Source organism: Anas platyrhynchos, chromosome 2 (genome assembly GCF_047663525.1).
Source record: "Anas platyrhynchos isolate ZD024472 breed Pekin duck chromosome 2, IASCAAS_PekinDuck_T2T, whole genome shotgun sequence".
Lineage (NCBI taxonomy): Eukaryota > Metazoa > Chordata > Aves > Anseriformes > Anatidae > Anas > Anas platyrhynchos.
In genome coordinates, this window is record NC_092588.1 from 52,768,673 (window position 1) to 52,795,071 (window position 26,399).

General features: G+C 42.9%; 1 long non-coding RNA gene across 1 annotated transcript; it reads left to right on the forward strand.

The window, feature by feature from the left end:
- Window positions 1-34: 34 nt before the first annotated feature.
- On the forward strand, window positions 35-3,804 carry LOC140001883 (uncharacterized). Its single transcript, XR_011807564.1, has 2 exons — window positions 35-1,594; window positions 3,641-3,804. It is a non-coding gene; the product is annotated as an uncharacterized lncRNA (long non-coding RNA).
- The last annotated feature ends 22,595 nt before the right edge of the window (window positions 3,805-26,399 follow it).

The window sequence follows — 26,399 nt, forward strand, 5'->3', positions numbered from 1 at the left end:
CAAAACACAATGACCCCATGAACATCTCTTTTGGGGACAGTATAGGACCTGTGGCAACACTTTCAATAGTGTGAGAAACCTTAAGTGAGTAGCTCTTAAGAGTAACTGCTCAAGCCACGTAAATATTTTTGTGATGGTCTTCATGATTTGGATCTTCTTTGGGGACATGGTGATCTCAAACACAAGAAATCACACTGGGGTACATTTTCAGTACTTCATGGGTGCTCTGTGGCCTGTGTAATTAACTATGGTGCTTTGCACCTAGCTAATTGTTCTTTGTCATGCAGCTGGCAGAACCATGCTGGTTTTCCAGAGTGTCCTGGGAACTTGGGGATGTTGTGGCGATGGGTTAGGAGACAATGAACATACAAGCAGTTGAGTTTGGATCCTCAGCGTGAAGTGAGTGTATTAATAGCCTGACTGTGAGCACCCGTGGATTGAAAACTAGATCAGTGGTGTGCAGACTTCATGTCTCGTTAAGAAGACCTAAGTAAGAAGTGAAGGTAGGTGAACAAACTACCCTTATTCAGCACATACAAGACTTTACACAGCTGTTAAAATAGGTTGATCGGATAGGTGTTAAACCCCTGAAATGTACACCTTCCCTCTGTCCTTGCAGTTAAGAGGCATAGTAATAGCTGTACATCCCCATAGCAGGAAATATTGAGGCTCTCATACCTACCCCACCTCTCCACCCGTTAAGAGGTCAGACAGAACCTCACAAGTCTAGGTAAGGTCATTAGTCTCCTGAGGAGCTGGACTTGAATCACCTGGATGCTAATGGTCTTGTGTGGGATGCTCAAATGGCTGAGAATCTGACTTTAGCTGTTCAGAGATAAACAAGCCTCAGGTGTGGAGCTGTTTTGATTAACTGGCTCATCCTGAAAAGTGCAGCAGAAGGCTACAGCTCGTTTGAGTGACTTTTTATGCTGTTTACATCTTTTCTGGGTGCTAATTGACTGTCTTATCTGTGTGCAGTTAAGGCAGGTAATTGACATCTAGCTGTTTCAATCAACTGTGCCTGAACACACTAAATCTAAGCAAGCTGCATGTCTGGCTAGTGTTTCTGTTTAAAAATCATATTGGCTGAAATATTTTAATTGGCCAAGTAAGTTCTCCTTTGAAGACAGAGCCTTTTAGCCTTAAAAGTTAAATCAAAACTTTGAAAGATACAAAAATCCCACATTTATTTTTGACTTGTTAGCTGGAAGCTAATTAGTATTGAACAAATGCTCGTTAGTGGTGTGTTCCCGTTCATTTCTGTGGGAAGAGATGGTTGGAGATTTCACTACTAGACCGCGTACACCTGCAGTTAATTCTGGTGAGCACAAAGCACCAGAGTCTGGGAAATGGTTAACCTGACTCTACCAATTCACCGTTAACATGCCTGCCTCATGCTGCAATGCTCATGCCATGCATGATTAGGTTGTGTGGTTTTAGCAGGAGTGCTCTGGAGCTAGGGCTGCTTCTGTTGAGTCATATTTCTTGTTCTAGAATAACGAGCCTCCTAGTTACCACTGGTAACCAAGTAGACACTACAACATAGGTGATGTACAACACTGGCACGGGCTTGAAACCTAAGGCCTAAGTGGCTGTAAGTACTTGCCCTCACTGAGAGTTTGGCAAATCTGGAGAGGAGGAGTGGGGAATTTACGCAAGGTGTAGGTTTTTAGTCTGTGTTTGAGTTAACAGAGGTCTGAAACCGCTGAAATAAACATATCCCTCTTTTTTCTTCCTTTGGCATCCTCTTTAAACTGAGCTTTTGTCTGGTTCTTTAACCCATACATTGAATCACATATTTGAGAGAGGTGGAGATAAGGATTGCATGAAAGACATCACTCGTTGCTTATTAATGAATCTGGCATTATTAACTGTCATTCTTCAAAACATTTCTCAAAATACTTAGAATAGCTTTACATTGTATGATGGTGTTAAAACTCTGACAATTATTATTCATTCTGAATAAGGGGGTTAAATGGTGTTGCATTACACAGTATTTTATTGAATGTAGAAGTTTAAAGATTGTTAGATGAATGTTAAAGGTTGTTCAATGCTATAGAGATAAAATACTGAGAGAAAACTGCTGGTTTCTTACAGTTCTGTGTTGTTTCTTGCCTTATTTCCTAGCAGTACAGTAAATGTACCTATAGTCTCAGTACAAAAGCATGCAACATTGCTCATAAAACAAAATTTGATTTCTTGGATAGATCCTACCAATCTAAAAGGAAAAAGAGTAATTACACAAAATGTATTTATCTAATCTATCTTGTGGCCTCACGTTAGTACACAGAGTGCTTTAAACTGCTGTTCTGTTTTACATGTCTGGATATGACCTGTATGTATGTATTCTCCATGCAGAATATTTTAAGAGCTCAGCATGTCATCAGGTAAAATGTGAATTTGAAATAGTTTCTGACTTGTCTTAGTCTGTAATCTACGTATTAATCAGCGTGTTCCGGTGATGCTAGGGAATTAGATCGTGGTTTAGGGTTATTGTTTATATGAATTATTTGATTACATTGGTTATATAGGATTACATGAAAGCAAATTGTAAGAGGTAGGCAGAAAGAAAAAGCTTCATTTGTGTTGCAAATACTGCAGTTAGCTGTATTTTAAATACACGCTCATGTGTGTGCTTAAGAACACGCATGCAAACCTAGTAACCTGTCCTGACCTTCGCCGTTGGTTTAAGTCTCAGAAGAAAGCACAAAGCAGTGAACTTCTAGCACTGCATGCATACATTGGTATATCTCTGTGCGTGCAAATACACACACGGTGCTATTAGTTCTATCTCTGATTCTCAACAATGACATTTTGTCATTGTTCCTTGTTGTCTTACTACCACAGGAATAATCATACACGTGCAGATGGAAGGTGCTGCTTTGCACATTTGGTAACGATGCTGGTTTTTTGAATACTTAGTGAATGAAATGAGACTCCTCAGAAGAAGTTCTTTGTAGATTGTCCAGAACTTGTCCTGTACAAATGACACATGTCATGTTAAATTAACTGTGAGCACCAGCACCAATATGCTCTCGTCATTGGGGCATTCCTGCTTCATTAATTAACCGAGGTGCAAAGTGCTTAGTTTTGATGAAACACCACCCTAATATAGCCATGCTACTTTTCACTCTCAAAGCTGACTTCAGATCTCTGTATCCACGTAAATGTTATGAGCCACAACTGCTAAGACAGAATCATGCTGATCATTGTTTTCAGCAATGCCCTGAAATGACAAAATAGTTTAAGTGCTGTTTCAGAAATGCAGTGTCCTTGTCAGAAATGTTGATGGCCTGGTGTCAGGAGTAGCTTGAAGTAGCAGAAAGGCTGCAGGCGCTGGTGGAGATAAACATGAGGCCACCCGGATTGTGGACTGCGTAGACAAGCAAGCTTCTTTCAGTGGGGGGCTCAACGTTACTCAAACATCCAGGCTTTCAGTGTCCGGGTGCTCTCAGAGTTTGGAAGTGAGACTTTGGCCTAGTTCAGGCTTAAGGGAAAACTTCCATGCACTTCAGCGAGGCAGGGTGCTCTAAATGCTGGTTCTGCTAGCGTTCAAAGAGGTTGTGCCTTTCATTAATTTAATTTCTAAGTATGAATGGACCCAATCAGCAAATTAATAAAGTGTAACTTGCTTTGACAGAGACAGAGGGAGACATAAAAGAGATATACTGGAGACAGGAGAATGAGATGTGCCGCAGAAGAAGCAGTGAGGCTACCCATGAATGCCTGGTGATGATGGCACATCGTGCTTCGCTGTCAGTCTGTTGACTCATGTACACTTCAAAAGAGCTCTCAGGGGAGGCAGTTATACGAGTCACTGCCTGATGCACTGTAAATCATGACTGTACTTTTTTGTTGTTGTCTGGATGGACCTTGAGCGTGCCTAATGCCGCTTTGTAACATCTGATGTTGCTGGAACTCAGGGATTTCAGTGAAAGTGGGGCAGGGGGATGAGGGGAAACGGGTCCTTGCAGACCGGATCAGTCCAAGCTACTCTGGGGTTGGCTGCTATCTGTTCTGTACTGTCATGTACTGCTGGTCAAAGCCAATAAAGCAGCAGGAACCATGAGCTCCATGGAGGTTGTGCTGAACAGGGGTGAAAACAAAAATCTTAGCGTGCTCTGTCTGGGAGAAGCTGTGCTCCTAAACTCAGAAAAGAGGTCAAAGGCTGAGAGGGTCAGGGCAGGGATCAGTACAGTCAGGTGCTCCCCCATGAGGGTGTTTATTTGGGTTCCTATGGAAAGGAGCTGTGTTGCCCTGGTCTGCAGTATGCATCCATAACTTGAAAAGTTGTGGGCCAGTTTCAGATGCATTTTTCAGAATGGAAAAGGCTTATTCTTCTTCATGAGAATGGTTAGGTGGAGGCATGAATATCCCTGCAGGAAGGAAAGGCTTTGACAGAGGTTTGGGTATGTTCTTAATAACAAACCCATAAGGGGGGAATTTTGAAAGCCCTAAGCAGAAGAGAAACAGTGATCAGTTTGCATCTCAGTTGAAGTGGGATGATACAATCATGAGACACAAAGATGCAGATTAACACGGAAAGCATTTCATTCCCTGTGGATTTGTGTGGGCTTTTTAAAGATTCGCTGGGCTGTTTGTGTTTGTAAAGCCAGAGTTGTGCTGCTTATGGTTATGAGCACATGAGCATAACCACAGTGATTGCACAGATGATGAGAGACTTACTAATGCCGAAGCTGAGGTCTACTTGACTTCTCTTCACAAATAAATAAATATATAAAAAGTTTGTCTTAGTGAAGTTAGTTCTGTGCAAAGCTATTAAACAGGAACTTGTCTTACCAGAATTCAATTTCTAGGTTCTAGCACCAAGAAGTTAACAATGCTGTCAATTGTCTTTCTCTTCTTTTTGATTACAGTAGATCAACAGTGAAATTTAAACGGTGGGTAACTGGTGACAAGGCTTTTATTTCACTTGCTGGTAGCAGTGCAATGATGACTTCAACTATGTTGTTGGAAGTATTTCTTTTTAACTTTGAGTAAGAAGTAATGGAAATCAGGTCTCTTAAACTAGTTGAAGCAATGGCTCTTCCTGTAAATTCAAAGCACAGAACCAGCTATGTAAAGACTTGCAGATCAAAGAGGATACGGTTATGAAACATGTTAAACCTCATTGTAATATCCAAGTCAGAAATAATTTATTAACCTCTGGTGCTGGCAACTCAGGAGCTCCTAGAGCTGTGTGGTTTTGCTGCTTGCTTTGGTGCTGAGAATGGAGGAAATCCCCCTCTTCTTGAGAGTGCCAAGAAGATAATTTTGATCTATTTTAAAATTAACAGGAGGTGGTTAGGACATTGAGCTTCTCACGTTGCTTCACAGAACCCAAGAGGGCTATTTTAGATGTCCTTAATTAATTCGGTGATGTCAGGATTTCCACATACTTTGGGAACAGAACAGGTCCCTGTTTGCTAACTCATGCTTGCGTGGCTATCAGAGCTTACAGGGTGGGTAGTGCTGTTCTGCCAATAGCAGTGAGCACAGCAGCTAGAGCCTGGCAGAGGTGATGTCAGCCACGAAGACACAAGAGAACCACTAGTGTGCAGACCTAATTTGCAAAACACTTAACATACACCTTATATATGTGTATAACTGTTGTTAGACGAGAAGAATTGAGTCTTTGCCTAAAAGGAACATTTTTTAGAGGCCCAAATGTATCTGGATGCTGCAAAGAGTAGGCACAGGTTTTACCTGCCCTAGGAAATGAGTATGGGGAAGGGTTTGCTGTGAATGTTTGGATAATGTGGGCGTGCTGTGATTCTAAATTCACTACCTGTTGTCAGTCAGTGATCTCTGCTGGTGTACCTTCAATGAAGTGGCTGAAGTGGGGTTCAATGGAATGGTTTTGCAGGTGGTAGTGAGCGTAGAAGCTGCTGCTGGGGCAAGATGGGAATTTCTTTATGACTCTGCTATCTAGTCCTCCTGTGAGTCAGATATGGATGTCCTAGCCAAAACAAAACACAAAGCAAACCTGTCCTCATCTGAGCTGCGGCTTCCCTGATTAGCATATCAGGAGAGCTGGACTAGCAATGAATTACATATCTGAATTCTAGCAAGGCAGGTGTTGTCTGTCAAATGTGTGCCAAAAGCCCCAGTGTCAACAGTGAGGGTGAATGATGTAATGCCACCCTGCAGCCAGAACCATCCTGAGATCATGAGCTCATTTCATATAAAATAGTGATTAGTTGGAAATACCTCTTTGTCATCAGTAATCTGCCAAAAGATTTACTCGTTAATTTTCTCTTGAACGCGGCAAGGAATACTGGGGCAGCTCTTGCTGGTGGAGCCTTTTGTTGGGCCAAAACCACTGAATCAGATGTTTTGACCGTGCTGCTGCCAGCATCTGACCCAAAAGCCATTTAAAACTGATTGTAGAGTGATCATCTAAAAACGCAGTGCAGATGCAAAGATGTGCCACTCACCGCATGTCTCTCTTCCGTACCGTGCTTCATTGCAGCAGGAGAAAGGAGTGGGAGGATAAGCTGACAGGGAGCTTTGGCAAGGATCCCCGTGTGCTACTTATATCTTTAGCTGTACTTTCCAAGCTCTTGTAGCTGTTAGAGTGAGTGATAATCTTGGGAGACCTCAGAATTCTCTAGTATTCCATGCGGAACTTGGGCAATGCTGTTAGGAAATATTAACACTATTCTGAAGTAGTGCAATTTCATAGCGATGAATATAAGTGAGGCCATAAAGATAATTGCAGAGAATTCTATGGAAAAGAGCTTATTTGGGAAAGAAATTGTTTGCTCCCCTCCCTGCCCCTTTTTAAACAGTTCAGTAGGTCTCCAGGTTAGTGGAAGGAGAACCCTCCCTACCCCCCCTTACTTTAATTTTTCCCCCTTGCTATTATTTATTTGGAGAACATCTGAATTATATGAAATTGCCAACACTGCTAGTTATGCTGTAACATGAACAAATTATGTAAAATAATATTACATTTTGCCTTTCTTTAAATATCAAGTTATTTATCAGTCTTAGAAGCTATTTCTAACCTAGGTACGTGTTTCTCTACTACTGAAATTTCAGTGTGAAGTAATTGCTGAAATCTTTTTAATTTTTCTTTTTATCTTCACTTGGCCTTCATTGACTTTGAAGTTTGGTTCAGGTCAAATTGTACATTCATCTTCTAAAGCGTCTGACGTGATAACCTCAGCTTGTCCTTTAGATCCTGAAAGCTTATGTTTCTGTTCAACTTTAATTCAGTTCTTGACGGTCTGCAACAAAATTATTAGAGGCATTGAATGATTTATTTGTGATGAAGAAATATAAATAAGAGGTGTGCATCAGGCATTGCACAGACTTTGCAAGAATGTATCTTAGGAAAAAAAGCTCTCAAATTTTGCTGCGGCTCTCACTGGTCAGTTTGTTTTCTAATAAAATCTGATTTATAAACCACAAAAACAGGGCCCCTGAAAGCTGTCCGTCCACTGAGAACAATTCATTAATTAGCACTTTTTCAGTCGTGATTATGGGAGATACAAACTTACGTACTGTAATTTCCTTTTTGCCCCTGGGGAGTATAATCAGTGTAGTACATCTGTGTCTCCACGTACGGTCATATGCACCGGGGTAGAAGTGTCATAGAAACTTTATAATGCTATCTTTACAATCTTTGTAAAGATTTACATTTTCTGCATCCCCATGGCTAGCAGATGTCTGTCATCATTCCGCTGGAGAATTTTGCACTCTCCAAAATGGAGCCTGCATTAGGCCATCCATTCTGAATTATGAGCTGTCTTCCCAGAAAAAGCATTGAGGCACCTCAGAGAACAGCCACTGTAGGACAGTTATTGGCTCGAACATGAAATTCTTGGATGAGGCCCTTGGAGTGGAGGACTTTGGATTATTTATTTATTTTTTTGATTTTCCTTTCTTTCACTTTGCTTTTACACAAGGGAACGAGCGTGGCAGATAGGCCCGCTGCTTCTCAGTAGGACGAGAGGAGGGGAGAGCCTGTGGGGCTGAATAGATACGTAGGAGGTCGAGCGTGGTTCTCTGTAAACAGGAGTGCTTGGTGAGATGGGAAGAAGGAAAAGCTTTGACTAGCTTGAAATGCTGACAAAACTTAGGCTGATGTGGAGGCAACGCCAAGTCCATGGAGTGAGGCAGTCCCAGTCCTGGTGTTGCTTTACAGAAGTCTGTGACTCTGCAGCGACTGGTTGAGAAATTCCTTTGCTAAGCCCGAGTACCATGTGTTTCGGGTTGGGCTCTTTTTTTTTTTTGGTGTGCCTGGAGGTGTGTCAAACTAGAATTACAACACCGAGGAGGAGTTCTCAGAACATGTAAGTAGATTACTAAAAGGGAAAGGAGAGCCTTGGACATGTAAGGCAGCACTTCAAAGCTCTGTGATAGCTGGGTCATGAAGCACTGACTCGGGAGAATTTGCACAAGGCATCTGGGCCTGGAGGAGAGCAGTGCTGATCCAGAGCTAGATTCAATAACCAGGTCAGTTGTAAGATAACCAGGTCGGTTTAAAGATGGCTTTGGACTCAGCTGAGCCTTCTGGAAGGTCAGCTGTTATCCCAGACCCAGAGGCTGAGCTTTGGTTCTCAGTGAAAGGTTGGAGCAATCTACTGTGATCCTGCAGCTTTTCATGCCATAAATAATCTTGAGGTCCAGAAGAGTAAAAGTTGCAGAAGAAGGCTGCTATTGTCTTCCATGGCAGCTTTTGGGCACTCGTAGTCTGGTAGCATTCATGGAATGGGAAAAATGTGATCCTGTGGTTCTTTACAAGTCCTCGTTTGCTGTGGTATTGTGGGCAAGTTATGATCCCCATTGAAGAAGAGGAGATGGAGATGCTTTACGGGGGAGCTGGATTAGTATGTTACAGTGCCCATATTTAGCCATTAGCGTATGTTCTTTCGTAGTGCCTTACCGGGAGGTGATGTGTATTCCGCGTGGCGCTGAGAATGCCTTGGATCTCTTCCTAACCTGATTGTGTTTTATCATGAGTTTACCTTTGATATCAGTGAGATTACTACTTACAATGTTTATTTTCTGAAGCAGAGGAAATTAGGTTCTTGTATTTTTATTTTTTTTGTAACCGTGGGAGTACTTGACATTGATTGTGGTCTTCCCTTGCTCTGTGTAGCTTCGCATCTCAGTGCTAGCACTGAAGCACTTCTGGAGCTTAGCTATAACACAGCTCTTTCAGTAGCTCCTACTAAGATAATTCATTGTCAAAGCTCAGTTAGAGGATAAAAAGAGAAAATCTTCACTGAAAATAATTGTTAGCGTTACTGTAAAGAGTCCTCCATAAAAGACTGGAAGTTTGGAGATCTGAGCTAAGGCCTGTAAGTAAAGGCTTGAATTACTTTGCTCAAAGTTACTGTGTGCCAACAATGCTGTGGTAACTGCCACTGTGTATATGCTGCTAGGTTATAGGAAACCCAAGGTAAAGTGTATTAGCATCAGCTTCCAGGGCAAAGGTTTAACAAAATCTTCCTTTCTCCTCTTAGAGTTATGCTAAAACCAGCCAGATACTGTGTTCCTGCAGCACCCTCTGAGTTGTTGTAATTCAGTCACACATCAAGATCCTGAGGTGGAACTGCCCAGCCAAAGTAGTTAAAACCTGTATCTGCAGTGTTTCATCTTTGATGCCAGTATTGCTTGTTTTCAAAACAGTGGATTAAGTGCGGAGGGTTTGGGTTAGATCTAGTTACCTCCTTAGAAAGAGTGATTATGCAATTTAAGAAGTATTTTGGAACTAATGGCCGGAGCTCTCAGTGCTGGTCATCCCCGCATTCGCTGAAGTACAAAGTCTAGCTTTGTAAATGGCATTTGTTTGAGAGAGCAGCCAGCCCTTGGCTTAATCCCTAACGTTGAGTCTGTGGAAGGAAAACTTGGGCTGAATTTACTTTAACAAATGAATGCATGCCATGCTGTGCTGTCACCGTGTCCTGTTCCTTCATTCATACCAGCTGGGAAACCGGACAGAGTGTATACCAGCTCCAGCCTGGCCCATGTATATGCTGCTGTCCTGCATGGAAGGAGGAGCATAGGGATGCTGATTGATGTCAGATCTTGCCCTGAGAGGACAAAGTGGGCCATGGATGTGTCCTCAGCACCTTCAGTAACCCGAGCAGTCTAAAAGTTCATAACCCTTAAAAAAAAAAAAAAAAAAAAAAAAAAAAAGGGAACTATTCTATGCAACGTTGCTGGAATGGTTTATCCCTTTACAACACATTAAAAATACAGCTGAACTGACTTGCTCTTAAACTTTTTTTTTGCTTGTATCTCCATGTGTTTGTTCTCAGAAAGCTATTTACATTATGTGTATGTGTAATTCTCACCCACAGGTCAATTGATAAAAAACAGAGGTCTGCCTCAACCCCATTGTTGTGCAGTATCTCATTTTCTCCATGATCTGAGACCTATAATTCATATCATGAATAGGATATATTAAGAATTCATATTGTGAATATGATGGCCAGAACTAGGATAAATTGATTTTGATATTTTCTAGAGGAAGAATACATTGATTCATGAGTCTATAGCCAACACAGCAGGCAAGAGGAAAGGAAAAATAAGGTCATTTTTAGAAACTTGCATGTTTTCAAACCATTTTACTGATATCCTTGCTTGAACTTGCATAAATCTGTGAAATTCCAAGGAATTCCAGTTTCAGTTCAGACCATTAGGTAACTACACCTATGCGTAGGCAGACAGCCTTGCTCTGTTGCTTTTGCATTTAAATCCTCTTTTGGGAGGATTGTTCTTCCAAGTTACTGGCTGAGCAAACAGGAGGAAGAACCAGAATAGCTGTGGTTTCCAGTATCATAAGGACTGCTCAAGTCCTCCTTAAGATTCAGGTTATGATCTTTCTCCCTCTGTCTTCATTTTGTCCTGGAGCAATTTCTCTACTACACTGGAAACTTATTGTCTTTTTTTTTTTCTTTTTTTCTTATTTAAGCTGTGATCTTTAAATCTGGCGAGTCATTCAAAGGTAATGCAAGTCATTAAGTAGAACAAGTATGTGCTGCTTAGTCATGAAGTGACACACATCCCGAGGGAATGTTCCAGCTCCTGGATTCCAGGCTGCTCTGTAAGAGAACTCTTCCAGGCTCTTGTAACTAAATATTTGTAGAGTCAGAGGGAGAGAATTGCTGCTTCTCTCACTCAGCTGTGTTATCACTGAGTGTGGCTCATATCTTTGCTTTAGTGGATGTGTAGTTAGTTATACAAAGCTATACACAGCTATTTAAACAGCTTCTCTGATAGTCTTACCCAAGAACGACCCATGGCTTTATGGCATAGACACAGAATTACAGATCCCTGGGTTAATGTCCAGCTTAAGGACATGAAACAAGATCTCCCACATTAACTATAAATACTTTAACCACTAAGCTAATATGAGAAGATAAGCGCTAAACATACAGGAAAAACATCTTGTTTGGGCTTTTGTGAGCACTACGTATACCTTAGTGATGGCCAGAGCTGACCTGCAGGCTCACGTTGTCCTGTGAGCACTAGAGGACAAGCCTGGTTGAAGAATGCTGCCCCGAGACTTCAGTGGCCTGCTTCAGTCAGTGACGTGCCTGTCGGGTGGTGTAGGCACCTATCAGGTGATATGGGATGGGTTTGACAGACACCTCATCATGCAAGTGGAACTCCCTGCAGGGATAAAAAGGGCCTTCTGCAGAAAGCAGTAATGTTTATAGTCATCTAGTGGTGTTGATGGTGGAGCTTTTCTTCTGTTTATATGCTACTGGACTTAATAATATAGAAAGGGATTAATTTATATCTGTCCCAATATTGCCATTGAAAACTGAACAAAAAAAACACCACTCCTGTTTCTAGATGCTGCTTGACCAATTTGAAAATGTGACTAGAAAGACTGACTGCATTTCAACTAAAGACATAACACACAGCATGCTTTAGGGAACACCACCTACCCTTTTCCCTCCAAACAGAAGCCTTTAACAGTTTTTTGTTTGTTTTTTTCCCCTCTCAGGAGCCTTTTCATAGATGCTGGAAAATAGATAGGCTTTGCAGCATGGACAGAAGATCAGTAAAGCAATTGGCTTATTTCAGTCTTGGTAGGCAGTAGGAAACTGGGCACACTGTTTGGAGAAAACTGCCAGACTGCTCACTTCAAACAGCAGTACAACCTGATAGATCCCAGGGCAGCTCAGAGCTCTCCGTAGCAAAACCAACAGCTTAAATTCAGTCTCCTACTAAATACCTAGCCCATCTGAATTCAAAGCATTAATGCCTGTTAAAAACTGTCCCTGTAACTAAGGAACTGCTCAATTCTGCAATAGTTTCAGTGTCTGGGTATGTTAAAATGCAATGTGACATGAAGAAAGAGAACAATTTTGGGGATTATGCTTCCATCTGTGCTAGTTAGCCTAACTGTTAATTGAACACCAGCACATTCCAGGTCTTTGCTCAGTTACCTGGGGTAAATGCAAAGGGGATTTATTGACATTGTTTCAGATTTATGCTGAATTAAATCAGGATGTGAAATCAGGATGTGGAAAAGACCATAGCAAGTACAACATTTTCCTGCAGTTCTCTTTTCAGTGCTTATTTCTGTTTATGTTGACAAATATTGCTTACTTTCTCTACTTTCCCCTCCCTACCCCCCACCCCCAAGTTGTTCTGAAAATAAGTGCGATTGATGTTTAGGCCTGATTTAATGATCAGAGTTGGAGGTGTTTTCTTTGCTTCAGCAACAGCAGAGGAGAAGGACAGGACATGTAAAATAAGTGAGTTCAGTCACTCTTCTGGGGAGGCACTGCGTGCTGCTCCTTGATATGTTTATATGTAGTAATTTATCACAGTTTCTAACATGAAGACTCGCAGGCAGCCCCCACGTTCACACCTTCCTATTGACAGCACCCTAAAGGAGTGGCACTGCCCAGCCAAGCTGCTCTGGTACATCAGTCTTCTCAGTAACCGTGCAAAGCCAGCACAGCTTTCAGCAAAACCTTTGAAGGACCCTCCAGCATCCTTGTTTTGTGTCGTGGGCAAGTAGTGGTCATGTCTGTATCACACCTTCTCCATTTCCCAGAGGAAAGAGAGAATCACAGGGACCTGACCTGCTAACTTCACAGGAACAAGACAGGTGTTACAGGCATGGTGCCGTATCTGCTCCTACATTCAGTGTTTGGTCTGGTGAGCGTGAAGGTCTCACCTTCCCTGGTTGGGCTGCTATGCATGCAGTAGTGATGTAGGACATTCCACCCGAGCAATCAAGGCAACAAATCCAGCAGCACCTGCTTGAGACGTGTGTTCCCTACACCCAGCTCCACCAGTGGAAGCCATCCTGTCGGCAGCGCAGTTTGTTACGAGCCCAGTACCATGGCACTGGAGCAGATTCAAGAACTCAATTGACTTGAGTTTCCTGCTTTGTACTCGGGTCTTCCTCATCACTGGGGGCAGCAGCCTTCAGGGTGCCAGGTGAAGTTTGTGACCACAGTATTTCACCTGACTGCAGAAGGGACTGTGTTTTTGGCACAACAGGCCCCTGAAGCAGCACCAAGGGAGAGCTCAGTATCCTCACGGAGTACCCTTTCTAATTTGGTATGCCCTGACACAATGGGTGCGGAGCATTTTCTAGACAGAAAAATGGCACTCAGAAAATATGGGTTCCAGTTTAATCAGATGTGCTGCCTGCGTGGGTACCAGATCTATGTGTCTGCTTTAGTTTCCAGTTCTGTGTGAATAACACCTGCCTTGTATATTATTCTCTCTGGTTTGGAGATGAAAATATGTGCTCATAGCTTTAAGATCATGTTAATAGTTTTATCAGGAGATCCAGTTAGCCCAACTGTTCAATTGCACTAGTGCCGTAGTCATAACTTAAATTGAAAGCAGAGATTTTGGCAACACCATGAAATAGGACTCCAGTGGGACTGGCCAAATACATACTAGATGAGACCTTGTACTGAAGAGTGAGAAGTCAGAGTAATATGCTGACATGTGCTTTGCATGGTGCCCATAGAATATGACTAACATGGAAACTCCCCTCTGGGTGTACAAATAAAATGAGAGAACTCTGCTCATATCCTGACCAAATCAGTCAGTCCAGGAACGGGCCAGGTCCAGTGTTTGGGATCCCATTATGCCAGCCTTTTTTCTGATGTTGAGAGGTCTGCACCAAAATCGGTGCTGTTCTAAGGAAGGGTCCCTTCTGGCATGGCCTCCACTATATCCATGGATGAAAGGTTGGCAGGAACAGTGACAACAATGGACTATTTCCAATCTGAGATACAAATAATTTCTAAACAAAAGGAAGATATTTCTCCTTTGGGCTTAGATGACAAGTGGGATGTCTCGAGTACATGAAGTTTAAAATGGAGGTCTGTAAATAACTTCAGCACACATTCCAACCAGAGCACTTGGTGTAGCAGTAGTGCTGAGCAATGATTACTTGCAAAAGGAACCTCTCCCTGCTCACATTCATCATTAAAGGACTTCTGTGACATTAAATATAATTCCGCTGTTAAAGTGGTGGTTGTAATGACAAAAGATTCTGGCTAAACAATTCGAGTAGACTGGAAGAGGTGAGCCATGAGTGACTGATCAAGATTAACATAATGATAGGTGCAAATAATGTGCAAGTCAAAAGTAAAGAGAGAGGAGCACTGGGAGATGACTAAACTAGTAGTGACATGTCATTTTAATACGTGGCTAAGCAGAACAGTCCTATTTTAAGTTTGGAAGGGGATAGGTTAAATAGCAAACTATTTTGCTGCTACTGCTACATTCAGGCAAACTTTCAAAGTGTAATCAAAACCATATCCATCACATAGCATGTCTTTTCACTGTTCTTGCCAGAAATATTTCTATGTAATTCCAATGTTTTTCTTTCTAATCAAAAAGAGCTCTATGACCTCCAAAGGGCATGGCGCCAGAAACTTCAGTTTTAATCTCAGTCCCTGTGTGGCTTTTTAGCTTCTTTGCCTTTCTCTGAAGGGCAGCGGTAGCTGCCCAAGTAACTTCTCATCTCTTGGGATTAGTCCTTGTTCTTGTCTGCATTGTGGAAGGGAGCAGGGAGCCAACAGACCCCGTTAGATCCAGTATTTGATCAGCCATAGGGAAGGGAGGAAGAGCTGTTCTGCTGAAGTCCCACTGCGTCAGATCCATTGCAAATGAATGCTCATAGGCAGTGCCTAATTCTGATCTGGGTGCCACCTCGGTATTACTGCATTCTGGACTTTATGTATTTTGTGAATGGGGGAGGATTTCTACCCCAGTGTCTCTACTGGGTATACTTGTCATCTGGGCCCTCAGCCACCCTGAGCATTACCTGCCCTCACAGTAACATTTGTCCTCTCCTGAGCTCTGCTCGTTCACTCGGGAGCTGTAGGCAGCCATCTGCTGTAGGACCCTCCTGGAGGTAGAGGTTTTTCTGCCTCTGAAAGTCCATGCAGCACAGCAAAGCAGTCCAAACCAGCCCAAGGTCCTGGTCTTAGTCACCCAGTGATGTTGCCACACAGCATTTGGCAACAGAATGCATATACAAGGAACTACTCTGTGTAGCAAACATTCACTCTGCACATTGTGTTTACCCTTAAAGGCGCTGTGTAACACATTCGTTGTCTGTACAGTTAACGTCTGAATTGAAATCTGTAGGGTCACTTCCAAGGTAAGAAGGAATTTCTATGAGTAAGGATGACGATTGGCTCCGAAAGTTGGAGGCAAAGAGAGAGGCGGTTAGAAATAGGACGGTGCAGTCCCTGCCTGGTAAGTTTGTCACCTTTTCTCACGCCAGTTGCTGCATTTTCCAGCTGGTTCCCAGCCCTCCTGTGCTGGCCACGGCCCACGTGCCTTTCTTCATGGCTGTTCCCTCTCCAGGACCAGCCCCTGTGCAGCCACTGCTGTTAGGCAGCCCTCCCATCTATACCTCTTTTTCCTCATTTGGTGGCACCCCTCAGTTGACAACCTCTACACACACACCCCTGCAAACTTATGCTTTTAGTTTTCCCATTCTCCATCATCGGTCCTGAGGGCAGCAGATGAAGGAAGCACTCTGCTGATTGGAAAAGAGGAGACGTTATTTATACACCTATATTCTAGGTAGAAAAAGGGGTTGGGGGAGCAGAAGACTTAATACAATTTTAACTCAGTGATGGTGTTCTGCTATTTTTTTGTGCATGTCAGTTGTATACGCATCTGAATGGGTTGTGCTAGCTGTACGGACAGCAAGACTTCTGCTTTCCTGGAAGTTTCTGAATTTTGCTTTAAAATGGCTGTTGGAGTTCTGGGGCCACATTCTTAAAACTCACCACAGAGGAGCGGAGTAACTGCAAATTCTTGATTTCCATGTGAAATATTAAGTAAACTCTTCAGTGAAGCAAATCAGCTGAACTGGCGTGTGTTTTGATCTGACTTTTTCTTTGTGGTTTCTTTTGTCTCACTCGGATTATGCTCCGTATAGTTGGTTCTGTTCTTGCTCTCACTGGGCATGATTCTTGTGATTTCTTTTTTTCCCAAGACTGGTCTCGGGCTTACACTGCTTGATGCTCCTTTGTTCTGTGTGGGTACTTTGTCCATCGTTTCACCACTCAGAAAATAAACAGCTAGTGCCCTTCTAAGCATACTGTTCCTATTTAGCCAGACTTCACTATTTTGTTCATCTCTTGCTAACCTCTCTGCCTGAGCCGTTATGAACATGAACAGTTATATTTGGCCCATTGGTATCTCCTTTCAAGACCAGGAACTTTTTCCAGGCCTCAAGATGTGGCAGTATAAAAAGTAATTTGGGATTCTCAAGTAGAAAAGACAAAAGAATAGCTTTCCTCATCTGTCAGATATACTGATGCCATGCTATCCTGCAGCGCTCGCAGCAGCACACTAATTTCTGTCATTGGCTGCTATCAGAAGACACTAAGAATCGTGGTTCCCTTTTAAATACCAGTAACTCATCTCTCCAGTTTGTCTTTCCCAATCAGTCTTCTTCCTAAGCCACATGCAAATAATTTTGATCCTTGTATTAATCTAATTTCTCTCCTTTCTTCACCACCCCTCCCCAGCAACTTACACTACTAGTTAGCCTCTTCCTGACGCACACCAGTAGGTTCCTCCTATGCCTTCTGACCATGTGAGAACCCCCCCATAACATTTAGTTGGGGCTGTTCGTCATTATTATTGTTGCCTATCGTGCAGATTTCCTGAGCTAGCTCTTTTTGCAGGAGCCCCTCTGCACTCGCCTCTGATCAATCGTTCCTTTCATGTTGACACTCTAACTGCTTCCTGTTCAATCTCAAAAGCTCCTTTTTCAGCAAAGAACTCATGAAAGCACCTTTGTTTAACCTTTTTAGGTTTTTCACCAGATACATTTGAAACTAATTTTAACTTTTATTAATCTTTCTCAGGAGGTAACTAATTGAAGTAATACTAATGTTTTCCTTTCTCTTGGTAGTTTTTGCATGTTCTTGAACTTGGTACTGCCTTGTGTACTGATTAGTGCTTACATGCCAGTTCTGCAGGCATCTGCTTTGCTTTCCTGTTCAGATAACATACCTACTTCCCACAGTCTCTAGTGATTCCCTTTCTGTACCATGGCTTCTTTTCCATGGTAGCCCAGAAACTTTGTACCATGCTGTAATGTTTGGTCTTCGTTCTTTCTCCTCTACGATCCTGTCAGCTTGCACCAAAAGGTATTTCAGTTACATATATTCTGACAGTTTGGACTGAATCGGGAACTGTGAACAGATTATCGTGTGCTATTTTGTGTATTCACAGAGCAGAGATAAGCTGGGATGAGAAAGGCTTGGAACATGGCACAGACATCACCGAAATTGGCTTAGGACTCTGAGAAGAGACGGGTTTGGAGTGTAGCATGGGAACATGCTTAGTGCACAGCACCAAAGCTGGTATCAGGGCGTCTTGGGACACAGCAGATAGGCAGAGGGCCGTCTGGGTTAGCTGAAAGCAGACGTATCTGGGCTGTGGAATAGGCTCTGAGTACTGACTCCAAGGAACTTGAGGAGAACTGAGAACAAGCCTGGCTGTTGCATAACACAGACATACATCAGAGAATAAAATGCTGGATCCATGCCTTGCCACCAATGGAATGACAAATCTGGAGCCAGAACTAGCTTACTTTCATGACTTGCCATACCCATGCTACTTCTGCCAGGATCTGGAGTGGGGACAGATGAGTTCTCCCACAGCAAGCTCGAAAAACACGGACGTTGCTCCACAACTTGCTCCAGTCTTACAAACCGTAAGCACCACATCTGAAAAGCACGAACAGCATGACTGCGTGACTTCACTCACGCAGCCACTCGTACATCCCCCTTCCCCTTCCACCCAGTGCTCCACCATTGCTCTCTCATTCTCCTCTGTGGTAGGCCTGTACAATGGGAGTGCACTGAAGGGTGCCCTGTGGTGCCTCGAATTTAATCCTCTAACTGAGAGGCGCTCTGCCAGGGGTGCTGAGGGCAGGGAAAACCCTCACATGGAGCAGCAGCATGATTTAAAGGCATGCGGCCCTGCACATTGGTACGTTTGGGCTGTGGCATAACTTACTTTGACATTAACCTAGACAGAAGCAGGTGTCCATGATTTGGTGTGTCCCTACATCCCCCACTGCCACCACCTTTTCAAGTTGCTTAGGCTTGACAAATGCTAGTCTTCTAAGTTGAGCTTAGAGCTTGAAACATCGCTTCAGGTGCTTTGGCACTGGAGATCATTCTGGGAATCTGAGGAGCTCTTCCATAGTTTTCCTTCCACGTGTAGGCCTAGGCTATACCTGCTATATAGGGCTCCAGCTATCCTTCTGTTGAATATTTAAGGACTGTTTGAAGAGGTCAAGAGAAGGAAAGCATAATACCTGTACATTTCAGTTGCTCTACCAGGAATGGCAGGTCCAGATTTGCCCTGTAACTTTTCCTCAGCTGGGGGGATTTTTGATCTGCAGTTGCTTCCTGAGTTCTGTGGTGAAGGAATCCTTCCCTTGCCTGCGCCATGCCTCAGCCTCGTCAGCTCTCAACATGAACCTGTGATGGAAATTGCACTTATGCTCCACTGGAGGTATAGTGGAGGCTAGAGTAGACGAGGCAGGAAAGAGCAACTTTCAGTCAAGCTCCCTTTGCCTGTGTGTTCTCAAAACCTAGAGAAATTCGCTGGCTAGAATTGTAGACCTACGTGGAAGTAGTAGAGATTGTCAACAGCCTCTTTCCTGTCCCTATGTCCTTGCAGAACTAGTTCTTTATACCTGGAATAATTTGGTATCAACACACCAAATTTTGCATTCCTCTCCACCTAGGTTGTCCCATTTAACAGGGGCTAGTTTGCAAGGACCTCTGGATAACCAGAGTTTATCCTTATGAAGAGGAATTGTTAAGAGCAGTTAAGAGTTCTTTTTGATTTACGTTATTCTCTGTCCACAGAGTTGTAACATCTATTCATATGCCAGACCCTCACAAATGAGAACAACTTATTCCTTGAAGTAGGATGTATTTAATTTGCAGTGATCCTTAATAAATTAGACCCTCTTTTAGGATTTGCCATCATGGATTAATGTGGTATATGAAGTGTCATCATACAGCTTGGGTCTGAAATTCACTAGTGCTATATCCAATAAAAAATAGAATTTTGTATGTAAAAATGAGACTGATGTCAGCCATCATGCTAGGAAGGGAAACCCTTTCACTTGAATTGACAAGAAGAAATGCCAATAATGAGTATATATAAAGCAGAAAAGGAGATGAAAAAAAAAATCCAAACCCACTTTTACAAGGATACTTGCTAGGACAGAAGGCAGACCTAGGTTGTTCTAAGGAAGTCTTTGCTTTGAATAAAATGCTCAAAATGTCTTGGACATCACACTGAGGAAGCCCAGTGTCAAATTCTTTGTGAACTTCCAAGTTACAGATCCAGGCATATATAGACATAGACTAGGATATGGCCAGTACAGTTTCTGCCCATCCCAGGTATTGTAAAGGGTAATTAGACGCAGTACTCCGGCTAGCGGTTGATGCAAGGTTTAAGGATGTCGTGGCATTACGGTCAGTAAAGTGTAGTTGGACTCACTTCCTAGGCATCTAGAACCATGCTTGCTGACATTTCAGCACAGCTTTCACCTATGTGATTCACGCTTACAAAGCCACCTGCAGCTGTAATTACCTGGGTTAAGCATGAGGCTTTCTGGAAACCTCTCTGAGGGCTCTTAGTGGCGAGCTAATTTGTGCTGCTCTAGGAATTGCTTCAGACGTTGTTTCCTCTTTCTCTGCATAGAAGGTCGTAGCCTGCTGACACATTTATCCAAGTCACCTCCAGCTGCAGGCACACGTTGGTTCTGGCCATTCAAGCAAGACCCCACCATAAAACGGGTTACGTTTGCAAATGCAGTAGCAAGATATAATAAAAGCTGCATGAGATGAGCTCATTTAAGCCACAGTTTCTGACATCCAAATACAACATGAGGTTTCTAAGGGAGCATTAAAGCTGCAGATAATATCAGAGCACAGAGTGGTGTGCTGGGCAGGACTCCCAAGGTTAGCGGCTAGATTACTTGTTCTTGCATGCCTGGAAGGGTCAGCAGAAACTTCAGCACTTCCACAAGGAAACAAAACCCTTCATGGTACTTTATAAGGGGGTCTTCCCCATTCTTTTAATTCCATAGCACACAAATGTGGAAGCTTTACTGCTGCTAAATACATAGCTACCAAGACTGGATGCTGGCTCTCTCACCTGGCTGCCTGGAGGCTGTGGCCAGACTCATGAAGGCCACAGGGTGCCCAGATGATGTATAATAGCACCTCCTTAGGGGCTTGGAGATCTGGTGTGCCACTGGCTGGCAAAAGGAACAGCTTCCCTCTTAACATCAGTGATCAACAGGTGCCAACGCACGCGTTTGCTCTTTTATGATACATTCCCAGGTACCGCAGCCATGAACTGCATGGAGGAGCTGTGCAGACAGTGTCACAGAGCGATGATAAGCGACTTGACAGTGTAAGCCAAAATGCAAGATAAAGCACTGTATATAGTTGGCAAACGGGGTACAATCGTCTCCTTGTGTCATTAGGCTGTGGGATAAGAAAAGAGGCAGCCTTGGAGTATTTTGTTTGCCACTTGTTATCTAGGCTAGTGCTAACAGAAAGCTGTTAAATCAGCCCTTGCAGAGACATAAGAGGAAATGATGTTCTGAGGAATTAGAAGTGGAAGCTGTTCAAACATCACATTTCTCACCTCTACTGAGAAAGTGCTTATTATATTATGGAAATGCCGTAAGACATTGCATCTTCTAGAGCCCCCCCCCTTCCCTGTTAGACACTGTACAAACACAGAGCGAGACCAGTCACCTCACTGAGGAGCTCGGTCTGAGAGCGCTGTGAGCATTGGCGTGGAAGTTGCTTTTCAGCTGACTTTTCACAGCACGATAAAAGGAACTATGCTCAGCTCAAGAGCAAAATATCTCCTAAAGTCACCTCCCAAGTCTGCATGTCTCTCCCAACAAAGATGTAATTTATTTCGGGGATCCAAACTGCTTTTGAGTATGGAATACTGGCTTTGCCCAAAGTTTTTATCTTAACCCTTCTCATATTTATTACTTGACTACAGTAATAGCGTATTGTATAAAATTATATAAACCAAGATTGTACTGCACAAAAGGCCCCAACGTATTTAATAAATATGTCTCATGGTGTCTGGATTATTACATACAAAATGCCAGGGGCAAAAAAGCAATAAAAGCAACAAGACAGTAGAAGTATTGTTCAGATAGCTGTGTAACAATCTTAAGCAATTTAATTCTCCATGTTGAAACTTAATTACTTACTTTTGGGAAAGACCAATTTAATGTCTTTAGTCAACTAAGTGGCCAAGATTCATTAAAAGGAACCCATATTACAAATACCCTCATGCCACATTGCTTTTATTTCCAGGGATAAAACTTTTCACCCCACCACCCCATCCAGCTACTGTTCTGAACAGATTTTATAGAGTCCTTTTCTCTGTAGCTTCTAGGGACAAAAGCTTGAAACAAGCCTTTGTGGATTGTGTAAGAACATGCCCAGATACATGCGTCTGACGTCAGCCACATACAGCAGACAAATGCAAAGAGATTCACCAAATAGAAATTTCAACTGCCACAGAGATAAAACGAAGCAAATTGTATAGGAAAGTTAATAATGTACTATTGATTAGAGGCTGAAACTCAATAAAAATTGTAAAAACATAAAAGTGTGAGAACAGTCAGAAAGTTAGACAGAATTATACATCAGCCTGTAAAGATAAATACTGGAATTTTGCATAATGTTGCTGAAATGGCCTCTTGAAGTGATCCTTACTAAATTCAGTATAATTTACCTGTTGAAAGAAAGCCCATGAATAGGTTTACAGAGGCATGGAGGGATTAGAAGGAGAAGAAATAACTAAAATAAACACACCCTGACCTGTTCATAATAGCATCTCCCAGATGCTTTCCTTGCTTTTATAGTCACTTTTAAAACCACCAGTAGGTAACAACATTCCTGCCAAGGGTGTGTGCGAGCACTAAATCTATCACAGGTAAGAATAATCCAGACTCAGTCACATAGGTGTAAAGTATAGAAATCGGTTGTGAAAATAAGCAACTAGCACCCCCTTGTTTGATATTTGTTCTTTGTTAGCAATTCTTGAGATTGGTGGTGGAAAAGGCAAAATTACCAACCTTGACAATCTGGCATAGGATGAGGTCTCCCAGGCCTCGCTAATGAGAACATCAGCCAGAAGAGTTTTCCTAGCACACTTACCTACTGCCCCCAAATGTCACGTGTTTTTTTTTCATGTGTTGCCCTGTTGTTGTGCATCCTCAGATGTGCACAAGAATCTGATTTCATCTTTCACCCAAGAGTCTTACATGTCTGACACATCATTTAGACACTGCCAGCGTTTTCAAAGCTGCCATTAAACTACTCCTTAATCCTGGAAGTGCTTGAATTTTTATTCACCAAAATTTGCAAAGCCTGCCCTACAGCTAATTAACTGCTTTGAATCTTATCTCAAGGTGAGGCCCAAGGTGTGGTACACAAAGTAGGGAAGGGAATGCCTTTCTTGCTTGTGGGCCTCAACCCTTAGGCATGTGTAAAGCTTTTAACAGAAGGGATGCAGGCCACTGACATAAGGCATTTAAGTGCTTGCAAGAAGGGCAGAAATGCCAGGGAGGAAGGGGAGAGAAGAGAGAGAAACTCTGACACAGAAGCCTTGAAGAGCTGCTTTAGGTTGCTGAACTAAGGGGCTACCTAAGCAGTTGACAAGGCATTGGTGTCCAGCTTTTAGAGAAGGCTGGATACTGGGATTTGACTAGAGAGTCATCTCTCTGACCAGCTGCATGAGGAAATACTTCAGTGCATTAGCTCTTATCTCCTCTCCTCTGTATGGTATTTTAATCTTTAGTTTATTTAGACAGCTACTCACTTGCCTAAATTCTGCATCCAGAGCTTGGGGCAGAAAATTAAAAGGGCAGCAGGCTGCTTGTATTGCAACAGGAACAGAGTAAAGGCTAAGTAAGGACTTCCTCAAACTCTCATCATTGTCTTCTGATTACTGTTCCATCCATATTGCAGCTAGCTAATATGTACAGTTTCTGCTAATCACGCGCTTATAACTAGTGCTTCATTTGGGGAGTTTATCCTCTTTTGAAGTGCAGGTTGCCCACGGTCATCCTGCAGTAAATGAATCAGAATTCTGTGTTTTTGCAGTGTATTCCTTACTCATCCTTTTGTATGAGTTTGATGAGTCCTCCTTCCTCTTAGGGCTGTGTGTGGTAGGTCATCCTCAAATACAGTTGTAAACAGTGCTGCTGCTGTCCTCTGCCTCACACAGACGAAGAGGCCATCAACAGATGGATGTGCTAAAAAGCACCAATAACAAACTATAGAATCACAGAGTATCCTGAACTGGAAGGGACCCACAAGGACCATTAAGTCCAACTCCTGGCTCCACACAGGGATACCCAAAAATCAAAATTTATGTCTGAGGTATTATCCAAATGCTTCTTGAACTCTGGCAGGTTCAGTGTCTTGACCACTGCCCTGGGCAGCCTGTCCCAGTGCCCAAACACCCTCTGGGTGCAGAACCTTTTCCTAACACCATGCCTGACCCTCCCCTGTCCCAGCTCCATGCCATTCCCTCGGGTCCTAAACACCAGAAAGACATGCAGTTTGCTCACCTATGTTTGTTACAGCACAGAAACTAGTTATTGTAGTTCAATTCTAAGATTATGTCCAATTAGTTACAAAAAAAAGTCAGAGTCCAAAAGAAATGCTGTCTTTGGACAATTGAAAATAGCATTGCTACCTTTTTATTTTTCTTGTAATTAGCAGAAGAGGGCAACAGGCAAAGTACAAGGGTTTAGATTCAGGCCAAGTTCCCCTTTTTGCCAACAGAATAGCAATAACAGTTAATCTTACAAATTGTTTTGCACAACATATGGCTCAAGTTCTAATAGATATAAAATACCTTATCCATGAAATCAGTAAAAGGACCAGGCAAGCACTGACTACAGGTAACTCTATTCCACTTAATTCTCTTCCCAAAAAGTATCACGAGGTTCACAATTTTATCTTGCTAACATGAAACTTGTCAACTCCCCTTTCACCTGACTCCAGTCCCAGGGCTCTGAAGCTTGCTATGGGGCATAAAGCTGTGCCGATTGCTCAAGGAACTATTGTCTGTGTGTGTGTGTGTGTGTGTGTGTGTGTGTGTGTTGGGGGGGCACATGCAATGACTGTGGGCTCTTTGTAGCTTTTTGCAACCATTTCAAATGTCACAGTGACCTGCAGTTCTTTGAAAAGGAAGTTCCCAGCTGCAAGTATCTTTAATTTGCAGCTCTCATCTACTCATTGAAAGAAGCCTGCTGGGACTGGTATGCATCCCTGTTAAACTTGTGTGAATACTTTTTTTTCCCCTCCTTTTTAATACAGTTTTACATACTCGTTTTCTGTGACACTTCTGATCTCATGAGGCTTGTGTGGGAATTCTAGTTAGGTTTGCCTTTCACAGCTAATGAGTGCTACTAAACCAATTTTTATGCTCAAGCAATGGGATGCAGAGAGTGGAACCAGAGATGAGTCAGCAGTCAGCTGAGGTGATTTGAATAGCACTCCGAGCCATGCCTACCCGTAGGAGATAGTCCGCAAAGGTCATCCCAAGTGCCTAGTGTTTAGATTCAATCACCCTGATGATGTGAATTCCCCTAGGACTCTCGTGCTTTTCAGGCCAGTCATCACTCTGTGTGACATTTGGATGTTGTCGTACTAAATACCCGCTGCTTGGTAGCTGGATGACAGGGAAGAACGCCTGACATCATTTGTACTTTGCCTGCCAGCCTGACAGATGCTTCTCTCTCCCCGTCTAGGGGCGTTAGGCACTAAAATTAGTACCTATTAAAACAAGCATACTGAGTAAGGATCTGCTGAGTCTCATCAAGAAATGCTGAAGGGAAGGGAAAGAGCCACCATTGCTCTTTCTAGAGGAGTTAGGGCTGCAATTCACAAGCAGGGACAGCACAGCTATGGACAGCTTACAGAATCACTGTCCCTGGTCCACAGGTAGCTGAGTTGCTCAGAGATAATCAGGGGCTGAGCCACAGCAGCTTGCAGTGCCCAAATTAAAGCAGAGTAAGGTCAGTGACAAGCTTTAGGAGCTGTTAGATTCGCGGGGAGTGTGTTGGGGGTGTTAGGCCAGATACAGGATGTGTGAGCCGGTTCCCTGGTGAGGCTCAGCTTCTCACAAACAGTCCTGGAGAGGAAACGGTTTATAAGCTTCAACTCATTTAAGGTTCAGCTCCGTTGCCTGTGCAACCACAGGAAACAAGCACACCAGCCCCACTTATGAATCATACCTTTTGGGAACGTCACCTTGGAGAGCAGGAAAAAAGTCTGTCTTCAGGTAGAACTGATCTCTGTAATCCCTTCCCTTCTGCTGGGATCATTGCCTAAACTCCTTCATTGCCAAAAAAAAAAAAAAGAAGGCACAATAAGAAACACAGCTTGTGATGGTTCCACCCTCCCTTATTCAATTGTTCAGCGGTTTAACATTCAGCCTGCATGTTGTAGACCTAGTTTTAATTCTCTTCTAACTGAGAGGATTCAAGGCCACATTTTTGTAGCCTTCCTCTTAAGTGGCTTAAGTACAAACCGATTGAATTAACAAAAAAGATGGAGAAAGACATAAACACCTTCATCTTCTCTTGATCCCTTTCAGCAAGAAAGAAGACTTTGAGATTCTGCCTGGCTCTTACTGAGACTGATTTTGCCAGGGCTGAACACTGCAGGTACTCTATAAAACCACTTACTGGTTCCAGACAGACAGGGACTTCAGCATCAGGGATGAGTCGGGGGTTAAAATTTGCCAGAGAAACCCCAGGTGCCTGAATTACCCACCAAAAGCTCGTTTTATCAGGCTTTGGGACATGTTTTATCAGAGCAGTTAAGTGCCAT